The sequence below is a fragment of the Mastomys coucha genome, unplaced genomic scaffold (assembly GCF_008632895.1).
Source record: "Mastomys coucha isolate ucsf_1 unplaced genomic scaffold, UCSF_Mcou_1 pScaffold5, whole genome shotgun sequence".
NCBI lineage: Eukaryota > Metazoa > Chordata > Mammalia > Rodentia > Muridae > Mastomys > Mastomys coucha.
This window is the reverse complement of record NW_022196911.1, coordinates 69,940,580-69,948,502: the sequence shown is the minus strand read 5'-3', so window position 1 is coordinate 69,948,502 and position 7,923 is coordinate 69,940,580.

Here is a 7,923-nt window from a genome sequence, read left to right as displayed (position 1 = left end):
ATTCCCTGGTCACTGAGTAGAGTTGTCCAGTTTCCATGAATTTGTAGGCTTTTTGTTGTTGTTGAAGCCCAGCTTTAATTCATGGTGGTCTGATAAGATGTAGGGGGTTATTTCAGTTTTCTAGTATTTGTTGAGACTTGCTTTATGAGACTATATCATTAATTTTGGAGAAGATTCCCTGAGGTTCTGAGAAGGTATATTCTTTAGTGTTTTGGTGAAATGTTCTGCAGGTTTCTGTTAGGTCTATTTGATTTATAACATTGGTTAGCTTCATTACTTCTCTGTTTAGTTTCTGTCTCAGTGACTTGTCCATTAGTGAGAGTGGGGTGTTGGAGTTTCCCACCATTAATGTGTGGGGTTCAATGTGTGATTTAAGCTTCAGTAATATTTCTTTTATGAATGTGGATGCCCTTGCCTTTGGGGCATATATATTCATAATTGAGACATCATCTTGATAGATTTTTCCTTTGATTAGTATGAAGTGTCATTTTCCATCTCATTTGATTAATTTTGGCTGGAAGCCTATTTTATTAGATATTAGAGTGGCACTCCAGTGTGCATCTTGGGCCCATTTGCTTAGAAAACTTGTTTCTAGCCCTTTACGATGAGGTAAAGTCTATCTTTGATGTTGAGATGTGTTTCTTGTATGTGGAAGAGTGATGGATCCTGTTTTTACATCCATTCTGTTAGCTTGTGTCTTTTTTGGGGGGAGTTGAGTTCATTTATATTGAGAGACATTAGTGACTGTTAATTCCTGTTATTTTGTTTTTGTTGTTAGTTTTGTGTGTGTGTGTTTATACTTCCCTTCTTTTGGTTTTGCTGGTGTGAGATTATTTCCTGTGTTTTGTGGGTATAGTTAACTTCCTTGATTTGAAGTTTTTTTTTTTTTTTTTTTTTTTTTTTTTTTTTTTTTTTTTTTTTTTTTTTTCCGAGTATCTTCTGTAGGGCTGGATTTGTGGATAGATATTGTTTAAATTTGTTTTTTCTAGTATTTTCTGTAGGGCTTTATTGGCGGATAGATACTATTTAAAATTAGCTTTGTTATGGAATATCTTATTTTACCATCTATGGTGATTGAAAAATTTGATGGGCTAGCAAATAGTCTGAGTTGGCATCTCTTTGAATCTACAGGAAATCTGCCCCAGGTCCATCTGGCTTTTAGAGTCTCTGTTGAAAAGTCGGGTGTAATTCTAATAGGTTTGCCTTTATATGCTACTTGGCCCTTTTCCCTTCTAGCTTTCACCATTCTTTCTTTGTTCTGTAGTTCAGTGTTTTGATTACTATGTGGCAGTAGAAGGTATGGATGGGACAGGGCTTTCTTTTCTGGTCTAATCTATTTAATGTTTTATAAATGTATAAGAAATTTATAGTCTTGTCATTCATTAGGAAAATTTTCTTCTATGATTTTGTCGAAAATATTTTTTTGGGTCTTGAGCTGGGATTCTTCTCCTTCTTCTATTCCTATTATTCTCAGGATTTATCTTTTCATAGTGTCTTAGATTTCCTGAAGTTAGATTTAACATTTTCTTTGATCAACATTTCTATTTATTCTATTATACTTTCAATGCCTGAGATTTTCTCGTCCATTTGTGGTAGTAGTTCCTGTTCACTTATCTGGATTTTCCATTTCCAGAATTCCTCAGTTTGTGTTTTCTTTATTACTTCTACTTCCATTTTCAGATCTTGAACAATTTTATTCCTTTCCTTCAATTTTTTTTTTTACTTTCTTTAAGGGACTTAAATATATTTCCTTCAATTGCTTGTTTGTGTTTTCCTGTATTTATTTAAAGGATTTATTTATTTCCTATTTTAGGACCATTATCATCTCCATAAAGTTAGTTTTAAGGTCATATTTTTGTGCTTCAGTGGTGTTAGAATATTAAGGACTTGCTGTAGTAGGATAGCTGGACTCTGGTGGTAACATTTTGCTCTGGCTGTTGTTGATTTTGTTCTTACACTGGCATCTAGGCATCTGTGTTTATAGTGATCATATGTCTAGGTCCTGATTTTGAGTTTATATTTGTTGGATGGATGTTTTGTTACTTGGGTTTTATTTCCACTTTGGTCTTTTGATCTTTTGGCTTGGATTTCTGGCTGCCAGCATGACCTCTGGTCCATCAGGTGAGGGTAAGAATTTGTTTCATTAGCTGTGATAATTTAGAAAAGCATTCATCTCAGTGAAAGAGTAACTTATAAAATCCTCTACTTCAAATTTGATATAAGAGTTACAAACGTCAAGCAAAGCATTCAGTCTCACTCTTTGTTGTTCTCTTACAAGCCTCTTCCCAATTTAATTGTCTACGTTTCTTTTGGGTATATAAATACTTTTGAAATATGTAAGCTGTTCTGAAAACCATAGTATAGTGTAAAAACATGAAATAAACAATACTACTAATAGAGAGGCTGAGATAGGAGAAGCAAGATTTCAAGACCCTTATGTTGTATACAGCAAGACACTGTCACATACAAACTGAAAGTGTATATATATTGTATAATATTGGACCTATTTCTCAAATTACCAAATTAGAGAGACTATTGGATGACAATCAACAAATTTCTAATTCCTCATATTTTTGGATTTCAATCAATTAGGATATGTTGGTAATATTACTTTCATATTAAGATATTAAGAAAAAGTAATTGTCACTTCCTGTTGTTTTGCTGTAAGAAGCAGAATTAGGTTTGTGTGGATTTGTTGAAAAATTACTTTCTTGCTTCTTCTAGGGTGTAGTTTCGCTCCTTAATTTGATGTTTTCCATCTATTATCCTTTGTAGGGCTGGATTTGTGGAAAGATATTGTGTAAAATTTGTTTCGTCATGGAATATCTTGTTTTCTCCATCTATGGTGATTGAGAGTTTTGCTGGGTATAGTAGCCTGGGCTGGCATTTATGTTCTCTTAGGTGACATCTGCCCAGGATCTTCTAGCTTTCATAGTCTCTGGTGAGAAGTCTGGTGTAATTCTGATAGGCCTGCCTTTATAAGTTACTTGACCTTTCTCCCTTACTGCTTTTAAAATTCTTTCTTTGTGTAGTGCACTTGGTATTTTATTATTATGTGACGGGAGGAATTTCTTTTCTGGTCCAGTGTATTTGGAGTTCTGTAGGCTTCTTGTATGTTCATGGGCATCTCTTTCTTTAGGTTAGGGAAGTTTTCTTCTATAATCTTGTTGAAGATATTTGCTGGCCCATTGTCTTGGGAGTCTTCACTCTCTTCTATATCTATTATCCTTAGTTTTGATCTTCTCATTGTGTCCTGGATTTCCTGGATGTTTTGGGTTAGGAGATTTTTGCTTTTTGCATTTTCTTTGACTGTTGTGTCAATATTTTCTATGGTGTCTTCTGTACCTGAGATTTTCTCTTCTATCTCTTGTATTCTGTTTGTGATGTTTGCACCTACGACTCCTGATTTCTTTCCTAGGTTTTCTATCTCTAAGGTTGTCTCTCTTTCTGATTTCTTTATTGTTTATATTTCCATTTTAGATTTGGATAGTTTTGCTCATTTCCTTCATCTGTTTGACTGTGTTTTCCTGTAGTTCTTTAAGGGATTTTTGTGTTTCTTCTTGAAGGGCTTCTAGCTGCTTACCTGTGTTCTCCTGTATTTCTTTGATGGTGCTATTTATGTCTTTTTTAAAGTCCTGTATCATCATCCTGAGAAGTGATTTTATATCTGAATCTTGCTTTTCCAGTGTGATGGTGTGTCCAGGACTTGCTATGGTGGGAGTATTGGGTTCTGATGATGCCAAGTAACCTTGATTTGTGTTTCTTATATTCTTATGCTTGCCCTGCATCATCTGATTATCTCTAGTGCTATCTACCCCCACTGTATCTGACTGGAGCCTGTCTCTCCTGTGATCCTGGTTGTGTCAGAACTCCTCAGAGTCAAGCTGTCTCTGTGATCCTGTGATTCTGTGATCCTGTGATCCTGGGCTTGTTAGAGCACCTGGGAGTGGAGTTTCCTCTGGATGTTGTGAGACTGGCTGCAGAGCTTGCACCCAAGGTTTGCTCTGGACACCAGCCCAGACAGATGGGAAGGAACCTGAGTCACTGGGCTGGCAGAATTCCTGTGTGCCTAGTCCCGCTGGTCCCAGTTACTCCCAGTGTTGAGACAGATGTTATGTCCTCCTCCCCTCTGATACATCACCAAAACAATCAGTTTTTGTTATTTTACCATTCATAGTATTTGTTGATTGCTTAGTATGCACTTTGTGTATGTTTAATTTGATTTTCAGATCAATCCTGGGTAGATGAAATGCTACTCTATTTTCATTGAGATTGGGTCTGTTTGTTACATCAGTGCTTTTCATCCCACACCAGGCTGCCATAGAAATCATGAAAAGGGAAGAAAGATCTTGTGTCCAAGGAAGGCACATCCTCCTCCATGATGGAAAAGTCCTGTTTAGCTGAGGTTATGGCACTGGGGTGGGGCATTGGACTAAGACCCCACCCCATCTGCCACTAATCTCATCATTGGGACCCTCAGCTTCTAAGGCCCTGAAAAATCATAGTGTGCAGTGGCTATAGTAGTGGCTATATGGTAGGGTTGGACCCTACTAATATCTCAGGTCTTCTACTCCCTCTCCCTCATGGGGTCCTCCATGCACCCCAGGACCCTGCTAACAGCATCGGTAGGAGAAAGGTGCTACCTTCATGTGGCACTCATTAGGCATGTGAGTCTCAAGAAAGCACCTTCCTTTTGTCTTTTCTTCTAGTTCCCCCTTCTCATATCTAGGTCATTCCAACTGGGACTTGCTTCTCTGCTCAGGGTTCTCAGAGGCAGCATAGAACAACCCACTTGGGCATCATTCTTAGTTCCACAGTGACTGGAAAGAATGAATACACTAGACTTCATAATCCTCATGTGAAAAATGGGATTACTGGGCTCGAGAGATGGCTCAGTGGTTAAGAGCACTTGACTACTCTTCCAGAGATCCTGAGTTCAATTACCAGAAACCACGTGGTGGTTCACAATCATCTGTAAAGGAATCTGATGCCCTCTGCTGGTGTGTCTGAAGAGAGCAATGGGTGTACTCATATACATAAAATAAATAAATCCATCTTAAATAAAAAGAAAAATGGGATTTCTAAACTCCCTCATTACTCTCATGGAACTAATATGAGCAGGTAGAGCAGGGAATTGAGTGTGAGACCCTTTTTAAAAAATAGTTAAATGTTACAAGACATTATTATTTGGTTCATTAAAGACCTGGGTTACTTTTTGGATTGCAGCTCCCTAAACTCTTCCTTCCTGGGAGGGCTAATTTCTGAGGTCCCTAGAGAGTGACTCCATGGTGGTTAGAGTCCCATGGCAGGATGATCTCATCTTCATTTTACTTCTTTCTTCATATATGACCCCGCCTTGCTCCCTGGGACTAAGGCCTGTACAGTGCCTCCCTCTCTCCTTTCTCTTCCAGAGAAGCCTTGCTCAGCTCAGTACTTGCAACAGGTAAGTGAGTACTCCTGGGAGCTCCCTTTTGCTCCTTGACAAGTCACTAAAGCTGCTACAAAATGTTCCTCATTATTTCATAGGATTCAGTAGGGCAAGTCTTGTTTAGATAACCCATTATATGAAACAAAAAGCTGGGCAGGGTTGGGGTAGTCACCCTTGCCAGGGCCCTTCTGTCATCTGGCAGATTCCCTGGGTGAAACCTGCTTACTTACTGTTTCTAATGGGGGATGAGCACATTCAGAGAATCCAGCCTTTCTGCCTGGACCCATTTCTCAGAGAGCCAGCTATCTCGACTTCATCAGAGGGCCTGACTGAAACTCACCACTAGACTCATTAGAGTTTGATTGGGACATCAGAGAGTCCTTAAGGCTCAATTAAGAAAGCCTGCATCTTAGGCTGGATGCATGAGAATGGCAAGGGGATGTTCCTGCCAAGGTCACCATCATAACCTTGTGTGAGACAGACCTTTTGGATGTACAGATCTAGCTCATCCTAGAATCTTGGGAATGACAAGTAAGTTCCATCTGCACAGAACAGAGGTCATGGGGTTCTCTGTGAGGTGCACTCTTCTGGTCTGGCCTTGTTTATCCAGAGGGCCTTGTCTTCCTAATTGACAAATCTTGGGCGGCTGTTTGGGAAAAAAAATGGCTGAATAAGTCAGTTGTTTGAATTCTTCCTAATGAGTCCTTAGAAACATCTCATATAAACAAAGAGATTAAAAAAATAATCCCACAGCAGTGCATCTGTACCTTTCACTCAAGCTTGTACTTCCTATAAACACATCACTTTCTCATTTTGCATAACTTCTGGCTCATCCAAGAGACCGTCCCAGTCCCTTCAGTCCAGTCCACTGTCCCTTCTCACCGAAGTCATGTTGGTCTCGTGGTTTTAGTTCTGAAGTTCATTCTGCATTTATTTTTGAAACACTGAAAATCTATGCATTAGAATGTGAAGCTAAGACAGATGAATGCCTTTCCTTCCATAAGAGGAGCACAGCTGTGCCATACCGAGATGTGGCCATACAAGACGGTAGCATAGACAAGAGTGCTACAGCAGGTTAGTGGAAAGCAGTGGAAAGCAGGGTGACTCCCATGGGGGATATGTGCTTTCATTCAAAGAAGTTCAGAGTTAGGAATAAGAAATTATTCTAGGTGAAGCAGTTTGAGACAGTTGGGGATAGAAGCAACTGAAGAACACTTTACAGTTTTAGTTAGACTGTATTGCAGAGAGCAAGCTGGGGGCACTTTATGCTTTGGTTATTTGATATGCCTTGGGGTTGCCTTACTCCCATTAACACGCCAATTCTTTTGACACATATGGAATAACTTCTAGGTCTGTGGTTAGGATCCACAAGATGACCCAGTGGATGTGACCATTGATTTAAGGGGGCTTTAGATACTGTAAGGGTTACCAAATTGAGTGTCCCCCTATCTTACTCACAGACACAGCAGATAGATGGTCACTATATTGTGGACTTCATTTGGGATTTTGATTGACACTCTGCCAAGTATCCCTGTGTACCCATAGCTGCTGCTTTATTTAAATTGTATATAGAAAATTAACCGTATAGATAGGGCATGTCTTCAGAGTCTAGAGCAGTGGTTCTCAACCTGTGGCTCATGTCCCCTTTGGAGTCACATGTCAGCTATCTTGCATATCAGATATTTACATTATGATTTATGAAAGCAGAAAAATTACAGGTATGAAATAGCAACATAATAATTTTATGTTTAGAGGTCACCACAAAAGGGAGAACTGTATTTATTAAAGGATTGCAGCATTAGGAAGGTTGAGAACCACTGGCTAGAGGGCCAGTTAAAGGCTAGGAGAGGAGAAGTGGCCCCAGGATCTGCTGGATCAGTGTGGTAGAGTCAGACCTGCTCCAGAGAGAACTGTGAAAACAAACAAACCAAACAAAAAACTGGATGGATGTTAGGGAAACTTTTTTTTTTTTTTTGGCTTTTTGAGACAGAGTTTCTCTGTGTAACCGTGGCTGTCCTGGAACTCACTCTGTAGACAAGGCTGGCCTCGAACTCAGAAATCTGCCTGCCCCCCCCTGCCTCCCAAGTGTTGGGATTAAAGGCGTGCACCACCACCACCCAGCCTAGGGAAACTTCTAATTGGAGACGTTGCAAAGATGTATAAACAGGCATCCTACTAACAGCCAACATTTACCTTGGCAAAAGAAGTGGGACAAGTTTTAGCTAATGTCATTAAGATTGCTCTCCATGGGCTAGTAAGATGGTTCAGAAGGTAAAGGCACTTGCTGTCATATTCAATGACCTGAGTTCAATCCCCAAGACCCCACATGGTAGAATGAGAGAACTGACTCCCTCAAGTCATCCCCTGACCTATGTACATAACACCATAGCTAATATGCCATGGCACACATGCGTGTACATATGTGCACACACACAAATAAATAAATAAATAATGCTAATTCTTTTGTATATTTAAGTGGTTACTTTTTAAAAAAC